Below are 421 nucleotides of genomic sequence, written 5' to 3' on the forward strand. Positions count from 1 at the left end.
TAGAGGAATTCTCTCGGCGGAGGCCCCCGTGACAGGGTGGCATTGCGCAGCAGACTTTCTGGTCCGAGGTTTTAAGTTGCCCGTGTCGCTTTGAGTTGCGCTGGATGCTTGGAAGCCTGCTTCTGTGCAGCCTTGTTGAATCCAGCGAACACCACTCGAAATCAAAGGGGAGGCGAGCTGGCACCTGTTGGGCACACGCGCCAGGCAGCCTGTGATGAACCCCGCTCCCCGCCGGCTCTCGAGAAGAGAGGGGGCCTTCATTTCACCGGCACGTGGTCCTTTTTCTGCGTGATGCAGAGACCGGCTCCAGCAACACAGACGCGGGACCACTGGTGCAGATCAGAAACCACACCTGGGTCGGCTCAGCAGGCGGGAACAACAGGCCCACCAGGCAGTGCGAAGAAAAGCCAATGAAAGCCGC

This window comes from Pteropus vampyrus, unplaced genomic scaffold, assembly GCF_000151845.1.
Source record: "Pteropus vampyrus isolate Shadow unplaced genomic scaffold, Pvam_2.0 Scaffold2971, whole genome shotgun sequence".
NCBI lineage: Eukaryota > Metazoa > Chordata > Mammalia > Chiroptera > Pteropodidae > Pteropus > Pteropus vampyrus.